We start from the raw sequence: 12007 nt of genomic DNA, 5'->3' as shown, positions 1-12007 counted from the left end.
CTACTGTTTGTTTGTTTGTTCTGCACATAAAACATCGCATGTTTTCTTCGCTTATGTCATTAGCAAATATATGTGCTATGGGCAAGCAATTACAGGAGGCAGCAGTTTAACAGAGGAAACTGCAATGAGGCTCTGTGCTGCAGATGCCTGCTGGGCAAGACCCCCAACAATGGGTTTATGGGGCTTGTATGGTCACATGAAGTACAGAAGCCACTTGATGCTTTTACGGCAAATTCTGTAATTGCCACATGCTCGCAATGTATATTAGCGCCATTAAAATCCTTACTTGCATTGGGTGAAATTTATCCACATAAAGTGGAAGCGCGCAAACCGTGTCATATTTAAGCACACAGTAGGAGATTAGGCTATACGTACTTTTACACTGTCCTTGTATAGGAAATTTAATGACAGGATTCAAGAGCAGTATCCAGGGATATCGAGGATTAGAGCAGAAAAGACATCAGTTACTCAGGGCATCAAAATTAATTTGAGCAAAAGTGCTGCAGAGCATGATATTTAAAACAAGTGAAACTTAGTATTTCTAATACAACTGACAATCTATAAACTGCCTTTTGTGGACCAGTAGCTTTTCAGCAAATTTCAACTCAGAGTTAAATTTTTACATCTGCTTTTGAAAGCTCCTGTAAATAAGAGGTTATAATGGAAACAATGGCACAGATTTAAATTGTACTGTGATGCAACCATATATCATTATAACAAACAAATACGTACTTCTGAAAACATGCACATGGTTTGGGGGGGAAGGACTGAAAGAGATCCATCATCATTTTTGCCGGAAACCATTGCTTTTAGGTTAATGTAAAGTGGAAACAGGCAGGCACTTAGTTCATAATAGTGATTTTGTTTCTGGCCATCTGGGGTTTTGTGTGTGAAACTACAATTTCCTGTGGGGTGTGCAATTTTGTTTTCTATTTTTTCATTCTCATAGATAACAGTTTGATATGAAAGGTGATATTTTAGGTCCTTGTATCATGTATCATCATAATCCTGATTGTCAAACAGCTCAGCACAATGCCCATCACACTGAAGTCAGTTGAATCCTCGTATGTATGAAGTTGAGCTGCTTGTTGGTTCAGAGTCTTAATTCATTTCCATAGTTAGAGAGCTGACCCTCTCATGAAATGCATATGTTAAGTTCAGACATCAGAAATGCACTTTTATTTGGCCCTAATTATGAATATCAAATATATTCTTGTAAAAATTAAACTGATACAGAGCTGTAAGAACCACTTACTGGATCTGAGAGGATTCCCTCAAATCCACATAGATGTCTGACTGAGCATTTGCTAAAAATAATTTAGAACTGCAGAAAATCATTATCAGAAATGATAATTCAGACAATATTCTGAACTCTCAGACTCTATGGTGTGAGTTACTACATTTACTGTGTTTGTCGAGATGGAATATTCATACCCTCAGATATTAAGATTATTTCAGTATGAGGAATAAAAATTTTGAACATCCTGCTTCCTTTTTTTTGAGTGCCCTTGTTTCAAGTGTGCAATGAAGACAAGTAATAAACCCCCATTTTTCTAAAACTCTGAGAAACTTTTTCACAGTACAGCCCTTCCTACTGTCTCCAGCTGGACACTTTGGAAGAAGAACTTCTTTCACTATCCATTTTTTAAAATCCTGGCCAACAGCTGAGTTCTAACCTCTCCTTTAACTATACCATTTCTTATTAAAAAAAAAAAATATTAATTTCTGAAGACTATCAATAGAATAAGATATTCTAGTACAGATTTTTTATAGCAACAAAAGCAGTAACTCTGGCTCATTCTCAGTTACAGTGAGGCTAAGCTACGCTGTTGTACCCAGCATGTGAGGACTTCTCCAGCGTAACGGACTGTCACTGAGAACCAGCACACACGTCCTACATCACTAATTGACTTTTCTTGCCAAAGGAGGCATAGCAGCTAGGGAATACTATGAACATGCTGGCTTCTGAAGCATCTTCTCAGAGCTTTTTACACTTGGTGTAAATTTTTCTGCCCTTAGGTATTGGAACGTAATTAATCCATCTTGTTCCAGTACTGGTGAATACAGAGCAGTAGGGACCACCTTCCTGAGTTAAGTGCTTTATATGGTGTGCTACCACTTCAAAATTTGAGCTGCACTATAGCCTCTGTGCAGGATATCAGTAGCAAAGGCATGTGGTAAAGGTGATACAGACAATAAATGAGAGTATAAAACCAGTATGCATACTATGCATTCAGAAAAGTCATACTTAGTTATTAGAGTCCACATTGCACATTTTGCTTATATAAATATATAAAGCAAACTTTAAAAAAAATAAATCCATTCATCACGGAGGCTGATTGCCACAACAATATCTCCTACAGACTAAGTCATATGTATATAAAATCTGCTTCTTTAGTTTTGTTCTTGACATATTGTCAGAGCTGGTAAAAGAACTGGTTGCTTCACTTTTAATATCCTCTGTCCTCATAATTATGCACAAACAAAATTGGATTCACTATTCCTTAGCAAAGCATGTGTCATTGCTTGGACTAGATAAGGTCTGCATTGTTATTCCTGCCAGATCAGGGGAGAGAATGGAACATTCAGATCCTCACTAGTGCTACCATGGGACAAGCCTTGCATCATTAAATAGTAGACACTTGGTCATATAGTGAATTGTATTCAACCTGCCCTGGCTCCAGAGAGGATGCAGCAATGCTGCATCTGACTTAAAATGAAATCTTGGATGATGTCATGATTATATGCAGCCTACAAGAAGTTTCACACTTGTACTGTGTCCAAGCTAAATACAAATGAATTGTATACAAAAGAATCGGGTCACAGATGCCAGAACAGGTCGATATAAACAGTTCCAAACATTTTTATATAATGTAAAATTCTCCTCACATACTAATATGTATTGGATTTTCCTTTCATTTTAATACAGTTGGATAAATCAAGAATGAATAAATAAATGTACCCTTTGACATAGGAGTGTTCCTGTAGTACCTATGAATGTATATGAACTTCCTGTTATTTACAGTTTTACAATCTTCAAGTAGGAAAGACGGGAAGAAAACAGAATTTACAGTATTACCCATCAGTTCTAGCGGGTGCTCAATCACTGATGTACACTAGCATGGATCTCTTTCTGCATGGTCCCATGACATGGCTCAGAATCTGAATTTGACTGGACGTTGCAACCCCTCAACAAGTTCATCTCAAGGGCTTTAGATGAAACACAGCCTACAGGACTGCCTAAGGGAGCAATTATTTTGCTCGTAAATATTTTTGCCATCATTTCCTATGCTTTCCCTGAGTGACCGAAGGCAAGGGAACCAACAAAATTGCTCTTACTCTTTCTTCTCTAGGGTCTGTTTCGGGAAGAGAAAGCCTACAACAATTTCACCCCTGATTTTGAGTGAGAACGTAGTCAGAGTAAAGAGTCTTACTCTTCTGCTGCTCTGGAGATGATGCTTGTCTCCTTGTCTAAAAAAAGAAAACCAAAATAATCTAGATAATAGTTTTCAAGTCTAGCCATTTCTGCCATTTCTTCTCCTTCAGCAACTGCTCAGAAAGGTTTGGATCGTACAAATGTGTACAGACACTACAGGCTCATTCAGTTAATGACCTTTTCACTGCACCAGCCAATGAGTAAATAGAAAAAAAAAATATGGCTCTGCTGTTAGCTTTACCCCAAAAACTTTAACTCAAGGCAAGATAAGTTCTACTCCACCCTCCAACCATTATGGACCCCAGCTTTTAACGAGGCCCTGTATTTAAAATATTGTAAAAACTGTACTGGAAGTATTGCTTTTCACAAAACACCAGTAATAGGCCAAGGTTTTCTAAAGGTAGGTAGTTTCTGTGTGAATTAATGTATCTGACACCATCTGGTTATCTTTAAACACTTATTGCAATTCTTGCTACAGAAACCATTTCTAGGATACTTTGAACATTTTACATTCTGTACTTTCAGGAGAAATGGCAGAGAGAGAATTACATAATTTAGAGCTTTAACATCAATTAATCTTATTACAGGTAACACTTGAAAAAGTGTTTCAGCTTTCGGTTGGTGCATTTACAATCCTGTTTCCCTTAGTTATTTCTTTCAGTCTCTTAATAAATATTATTTTTTAAATATGGGTTATATTTACCATGTCATCTGATACCAACTGCAATCGCATAAATATTTTAAAAGAAAATTTGTGTTAAGCCTGAAACAGAACACCAGAATGAATGCTCTTAAAAATTTCTCTGGCTCCCATTCCAGTTACTACATGCTATACTTATGTTTTGCTGAAGTACAGATTCATCTTAGTAAAAAAGGAGACAAGAGCAGCATATGTTCTTGCAAGACTTTCCATATTTTCTTGCAGCTGCTGTGAGAACCTTCTGATATAACAACTGATGCTACAGTCTCCACAGAAAAAGATCTGCGGTCATATAGACTGTATCTGAAACAGCATGCAGGAGGATAAAACTGCTTGGCCATAAGCTGTTACTCAGATTTGCAGTAAGGTTATGTACTAGGAAAACCACTGAATGGGATGGGCCCGGGGTCCACACCCTGATGTGGAGTCAGGCTGCAGCCAGCAGCATCTCTAATTCCCCTGGAGTTACTACTGAGAGTCAAACCAAGGTGTAAACTCGACACTCTGGCATTGAACTTACTTGGTAGAAGCTTTGCTGTAGTGCCAAAAAGACAAAGTTTTTTTCTAGGAAACTGCAGAGACCATACAGCATCGTTAGGACAGGACTTCTCACGAGGTGATTGCTAGACGACCTCTGCAGAAACACATCCTACTCAGTCCCTTACACAAGGATGTTGCAGAACTTCCCTGGCACCTGGTGTGCCATCACACACAAGCTTGAAACTTTTTGCTCATTGTAGGTCCTCAAAGGAGCACAAATGCAGAAAAGATATTCAGATGTTACCATTGATCTTTTAAGGGAGATGCCCTATAAACACTAGCTCCAAATCTGGCATTTTTGCAGACATTTTTGACACGCTCTGAGTCTGAGCGTCAACACAGAGCAATGGGCTGTTAATATTCCCAGTTCCTGGGTGCATTTTGTGTTTTACTTTTCCTCAAGTTAAGACAGTTCTAATGAAAGTTTGCACAACAGTCTTATCGACATAAGATGAGGAACACATGGAATTAACACAAATCCTCACTGGTATGGTTCAGTACAGCTGCTGTAAATTGCCCCCGGTTTCAAGGATACTACTTCATATCCTACCAGAAAGACACTTAATCATAAGTTTATGAGGCTGTGTCCAGTTAAAGGTAGAGGCCAAACTTTTAATTCTTTCCTTTCTGCTTTGCCAGTGAGGTCAGTTTGGCTACAAAATCCACTGCCAGAATTGGGGAAAACTGGTTACTAAACATGGGTTGAAAAACAAAACTGTTCGCAATTTAGATATTTGTAGAGGTGATGATAGACAAATATATATATGCCAGTAAAGGATACTGAACATTTTTCATGAGTGATTCTTAACTTTGGAGGAGCTGGCATCATTCTCAACCAGCAGATTTATACATAATATTCTGTACAGTTTGTAACAAAATTTGCAATCTGCCAAGTGCTGGGTGAGAGACAAACCTCAAATGTTTTTTTCACATTATGTCTAAATCTGTTCTTGATTTAGTTTTGTTTACAAGATAACATTTTATGAAGTTCTTATTCCCCGCTGAAGGATTTTCTGCGTATCAAAGTGTGAAAATATGGACTAATGACAGCTCCCTATGTTATATTATAGCATTATATACTAATAGGATGCTCATTTAAAAGTGGTATGGTTTGGCAACTGGGTGGAAGATGCAATTGTACATGTAAGTTATATAAGAATTACGTTAGCCTTGCGGAGTGTTTTGCATGCTATTGAAGGAAAAAAACAAACTGTATTAGGCCCCATAAATTTTGAAAAGTTTTGTTTGGTTTTAGTTTAATAAAGGGTTCCAGATAAGCAACCTTATAGATAAAACAGCTTTAATATTATCCATAGAATTAATGCGGTGTGAAGACAGTACTCTGTTTTCTCTTTCACCCTTTCTTCAACAGCTATTTCTCAGTCTTTTCCAAGTCCATCACATGCAGGAGAAACTGTGCTACAGACTAAGACAAGGGAGCCAAAGTTTCCTGTAATGTGCTTGTATTTCTCATACTATGGTCAGTTCCTAAGCCCACTGCCACCCACAGCAGAAAATGTCAGCACTTTCTGGGCAGCACTTTAAGAATTCCCTAAAGGGACAGCTGGAACAAAACTGGTGTATCATGCAGAGGCCAATGACATGCACTGCCAAAGTGCTAGGACTCTTACAGTGGGGTAGCATCTGATATTTCTAGGTTAATTAGTGTTCAATGGAAATACAATAGCTTCTTGTACTGTGGTGTTTTTCAAAGACTACAGCACATGCAACATTCAATATCCTTGTGATGCATGAACTTAAATGTATGTTTTGGAACTTGACTGATTCCTTAAGTTACGTCTGCAAACAAAAGTGACAGAAACTCTAAATACAAACTGTTATTGGAAGAAAAAGTAGCTGTAGACAGTTCCTCTGCTTGAAATGCTATCCTCGGAGAAATTTACTGGAATTTTTTCATTGACTTTCCTACTACCAAGATTGGTCTACTGTGTGAAATATGAAGTTATTTCTATCCCAGGCAATTGGTTTTCTGATCATGTTTGGAAATTTCTAGAGTTTGAACTACAATGTTATATCTGTCTTGATGCAACATGGCTATATTGGACAAAAATTGCGCAGACTTCATTCAATCACCAACTGCTAGAGTTTAAAAAAAAAAATAATAAAGCTTTCCATTTCTCCATGCTGGGTTCAAATGCCTCACATCAGAAGTACTGAAGACAAAATCTGTGCAACGCTATTCCTCCTTTTAAAGAGTATTAGTTTTTGCCTTTAAAGAAAAACTTCTTTGGATGTTCTGGACATATAATACCCTCAGACAGTCAATATGTATGTATGTATATAAGGGGGTAGTGGTGTTGGATTCTGACACAGTTGTACATTTCACAAATAACATCTCACCTACACAGTGAACGAGCCTTTAGAGTAGTATTTTGAACACTTGAGTACAATCTGTATCAACCCTAATAATGCTGTTTGGTTTTGAAGAGAAAAAGAACCCTTTAAATACATGAACAGATTGAATGAAAATGGTATCACTGCAAATATGGCTGTGCCAGCCTGCATTTTGTTATCAACAATGAGGTCAAGTACAGTACCCATTAAGTCCAGAAAATAAACAGAAACTACTTAAATAGTAAATAAAACACAGGCAAAGATTTCCCGAGCTGCAAGCTCAGTTCAAGCCAAATATTTTTAAAACAACTGACCTCATGATTCTTGATCATGGATGATTCAGGGACACCACACTAAATATACAAATTGACACAGTAGTGTAGTCTGAAATAACACAATTGAATGAAATGCACAGCCAATATTTGAACTGGAAATGCAAAGAAAATCTAAATATTTCCTGCTTCAGAATGAGAAAGGTCAAAAGGATCGGTCTCTTGCAGTGCTATGTAACATCAACTGATTGCTAGCATGAAGAAGGAGCTGGTAAAGATTTCTATACAAGTAAACCAGATCCTTCTTTTTAGGGAGCCATCAAACTTTGTTTTGCTATCTTTTAATTCTAATGCTGAGATCTAGAAACTGGTAGGTCACAGAGGACTGTGTCATAGGACTAATCAAAAGACACAGAGCAGTAATATGGGATATGAAAATCTCTAGACTTTTCCCCAAACAAAGTGCCATATATTGTAAAAAGGAGGGGTAAATCACTTTCCTCTGAATGAAAACTATACATATATTTGTTATCACATAGGAGATATTTCAATGCTTAAATGTTTGGGTTTTGTTTTTTTTTCATTGAAGTGTTAATTTAAAAACGATTATAGTTAAACGGAAAAGCGTTTCCTATCTTTTCATGCATCATCCAGGAAAGTGTGACTAAAACCACTTTGACCCATTTGGCCAGTGGAAAAATCTGCAGGATCTCAAGCCACAATAAGTGAATACTAGAAGGGGGTTTTCCTCCGAGCTTCTAATCCCACAAAATACAACCAAAATGAGCAAGTCCACATGGTTATTCAGTATGAAGGTAATCTAGAGACATCATATATATTAACACGGAAAAGAAGGATGATGTTTCATTTGAAAGAATGGTAAGTCTCTGAAGATAAGTTCACATACAGAAAGCAGGATGCTCCAGGAAGACCAAGTCAGAGACATACTGCAATTTGCTTTTACTTGATGGAGCTGATTCCCATTACCGACATAGGTGCTTCGTAAAGACTCTCCACCAGAAATAAACTTACACTGATTTACAACAGCTGCAGCCCAGCTCCTCCCAACTGTGCCAAACAGACCTCACTCCATCTAGAACAAGGGGAAAACTTCATTTCATATTTAAGCCACCATAGTCAATATTGGAAGGGCGCAGGTACTATGAGTGACACACCAGCATCTTAAGAGAAATGTATTTTAATGTATGCCAGTTTAGCAACTTTCTTCTTGTTTTCATTATTTCTCATGTGAACACATTAGGTACTTATTTTTTCCTGCTTCCATATAAAACTCATGTAGGGTCCTTTCCAATGACATAATGAGTTTGGAAAACTTGCTTTTCTTCAGCTAGTTTTTTTCTTCTCCCGCCTACTACTATGTAAACAGGGTAAGCTGACAGGCTTATGGAACTAAATGACGTAAATCAGCACAAGAGAGAGAATAATGAGATCCTTAGATCTGGTATATATGATTTGTTCTCTGATCAAAAAAAGAATGTTTTTATTAGGCTCAGGATTTGGGATGATTGAGTTTTTAATTTCAGTGAGACTCTACTCTATGAAAAGAGCCTGCTTTATTCTTAAATTATGGATTTAAATTGTCCTTCACTTCTTTCAGAATAAATGTTAACACAAAGTTGACTAATTAAATTCTGATGGCTTCACTCCATAGACAGAATGTGGGAATTCTGTACAGAAAGTTTATCCTATTCCCTGTAAAAGGTGCCTCACTTTCACGTGAGATTACATTTCTAAGTAAGTTAAAGTCCATGTAGATTCATTTCCAAGGCAGTCCGAGGCAAGCATTTTTACTCAGGGAGACTTGCCATGACTTGACAGGCCCTGTAAACTCAGAAAAATGAACCTGTGGTTCAGTTTCTTATTTATAAGTGAGAGGAAGGAATGCTGCTTCCCTGTCCCACAGTGGTGTGAAGTATGTAAGTACTTCAATGTCTTCAAAACTGGTCCATCAGTTATGTTGTAGCAACATGGGCTATATAAATAAAACAGCTAGGTGGTGAGAATGAAAAGATGGAGCACAACACTTCAAAACTGAGGAGATGAGTTTATGCTGGGTAATCAACATTACAACATGGTAAACTCTTCTCTCAACAGAATTCATATTTCTATTCTTAATTCATACTTGAAAATATGCTCACATAGGCAAAAAATCTGAACTGGAAAAAGATGCTTGATAATAAGGACAATTTAAAACCTACATTTCACTGAACACTTAACATTTTACCCCATTTGGAATATCAGTTTTCATGGTATTTCCAGCCAGTGTACATTTTTATTTAAATTGAATTAAACTGTTTAGCCACATGTGCATGCCAGTTTAAATAGTGCTGTTTGGAGGACATTATTTTCACCTTTATTGGACAAAAAGTATCATAGGAAGTTACCTTCCCCTGGAAATTGAACCCAGTTGGAAATAAATGAACTGGGACACAGCCAGGCCTGGAAACTGTAAAATAAAAATCTACTTAGCAGAGAGGTGCACATCTTAAATGCTGCAACATAGTTATCTTTTAAGAAGATGGAATGCTCTCTGGGACCATATCCCATGAAAATAGCTGAACTTTACAGAATTCATGTTATAGCTCTGTATGCTTCCATAGATAGAGCAGATTTCTAATAGCATCCATTTGATTTTAATGGGATAAAATATTTCTTATTATTGCATCTCTTACAGTCTCCAACCACAATCAGTGTCCCACTACAGTACATTCTGTGTGCTGAGAATATAGCAGACAGTCCTGGCCTCATAGTTTGCAGACTACATACACAGATGATGACGAAAAGATACTTATCATCATCATCCTTATTTTCTTTGTGAATTGGCTTCAGAGGGATTTGGATAAAGTCCTAGATGATTGCCTGCATCTATGACAAAGCTTATAATTCAGTATAGGTCTTTTGACTTCCAGAAGTATCTACAGATCACACACTCCAAAGAAATTTCCCAACAGCAGAAGCCACAAATTTCCTTGCAGAGCCTTATGAATAGGTCATATGAAAAATATGGCCAACATTAGAGGAATTTTTACAGATGAAAAATAGCCCATAGGAGTATTCCTCCTAAACCTTAGAGAAACATGAAATACTTATAGCAAGAATACATGTGTTTCTTTAAAAAGAGAAATATTCTCTTTACAAAGGATGGCAAATGCTTCACACCAAGTAACATTCTTCCCCATTCTTTATGCTATTCAAATTTGAAAACATAATTTAGCCATCCAAAATGCTATATTTTTAATCCCTGTATTCATTTAATGGTGAAACCTATGAGAGTATGCATGCCTTTGCCACTTAAAAATAGTACTTTCTGTTCATTTTTTATTTGTATTGAAAAGTTTCACAAGATAGTTAATTTTGACAGCTCTCCTAGGAGAAAGTATGTGCCCTCATTGTACTGGTGGTGAACCCAGGATAGACAACCTATTCATCAGAGGAAGCTTACCAGTGTACTGGCCCAATATTATTGTATCACCACCTTGACAATAACCTTCCAGTGGACACTACGGTTACATCTGTAGTCATAAATCAGAGAGTGCTATGACATAGTCCATTCTGGAGGTTTCTCATTAATATGGTTAACTTGTTAGAAGGCAGCTTTTGTCCTAAATGCCACACTTTCCAGCAGACATCCGGTGGTTGACAAATTCCTAGGCTACATCCCTTTTGGAAGATGTGAGTTACACCATTATGCTGAAAAAAGTTGGGGTATACTTATCTCAGCTGCATGTTCCTTAGATTAATTGGATCTCAATATATTTCAGGTTTTCATTGCTGCTTTCTACTGGCTCCAAATTTTGTGTCCAGATCATGTAAGACAGTTCATGTCAGTGGGCAGTTGTATCCCAGATGAATTAGAGTGAATTAAAAAAATCTTGGTGCAGATCTCAGAGCAAGTCAGTGAAGATTGCTTTGAAGACCTGATGTCTCAATTACTTTTTCTCTAAATCTGTAAGAGAGAATTGTTATCAATAATCTGAATATCTTTCCATTTCCTATCAATTGCACAAGTCTGTCAGCAAATTATTAGCAAGTGAAATGCTAGCTTTTAGAGAGTCATTTGTGAAGCTGTGGGATTTTTTCTTTCTTTCCTTCCTTTTTTTTTCTTTTCCCCAATGCTTTATGTTGTCAATTCTTGGGACCACATTCTGGCAGCACATCACCAATGTGAAAGGTGATATTTGTCCACATGAAGAGAAACCGTATCCTTCTTAGTGAGCACTGTGTGGTGGGTTGATCATGGCTGAATGCCAGGTGTCCACCGAAGACACTCTATCACTCCCTCTCCTCAGCTGAACAGGGGAGAAAAAATGTAACAAAAGGCTCATGGGTTGAGATAAGGGCAGGGAGAGATCACTCAGCAATTACTGTCATGGGCAAAACAGACTTGACTTGGGAAAATTAGTTTAGTTTACCAATTACCAAATTTTAATTTACCAAATTTAATTTCAATTTTATTTTTTTTTAATTTACCAATTACCAAATTACCAATCCAACCAGAGAAGGGTAATGAGAAATAAAAACTAAATCTTAGAACACCTTCACCCCACCCCTCCCTTCTTCCTGGGCTTAACTTCCTTCCCGATTTTTCTACCTCCTCACTCCCAGTGACACAGAGGGGTGGGGAATGGGGGTTGAGGTCAGTTCATCACACGTTGTCTCTGATGCTCCTTCCTCCTCATGGGG

Source organism: Charadrius vociferus, unplaced genomic scaffold, assembly GCF_000708025.1.
Source record: "Charadrius vociferus isolate BGI_N301 unplaced genomic scaffold, ASM70802v2 scaffold201, whole genome shotgun sequence".
Classification (NCBI taxonomy): domain Eukaryota; kingdom Metazoa; phylum Chordata; class Aves; order Charadriiformes; family Charadriidae; genus Charadrius; species Charadrius vociferus.
This window is presented reverse-complemented; position numbering follows the sequence as displayed.